A 334-nucleotide genomic window follows, 5' to 3' on the forward strand; every position below is an offset into this window, starting at 1 on the left:
GGAATGAATTGCATGAAATACCGTAACGAATTTCTTCAATGAAGGAAAAGAACAATTTACTATTTGGGGGGGACACACTGAGCACCAGCAGAGCGATTGTAGTGCGGGCGCACTACAACAGTGCAGTTCTATTACATTAGTTAGTATCATGATATCCCGTCTTCGCTGTTATTTTGTATTTCTTGAATACAACTACATCTATGTTGCTTGTGAGGTCGTCGCTGCTAGTAGTTTCATATATCTACACTCACAGCTAGATACTACACGGGTGCTGCGTGGTGGCTGTCGCAGCCGACTGGCTCAGCCAGCAAGCAGGAGCCGACCCAGTAGGCTC

This window comes from Eimeria mitis, genomic scaffold (assembly GCF_000499745.2).
Source record: "Eimeria mitis Houghton genomic scaffold, Emh_scaff2523, whole genome shotgun sequence".
NCBI lineage: Eukaryota > Apicomplexa > Conoidasida > Eucoccidiorida > Eimeriidae > Eimeria > Eimeria mitis.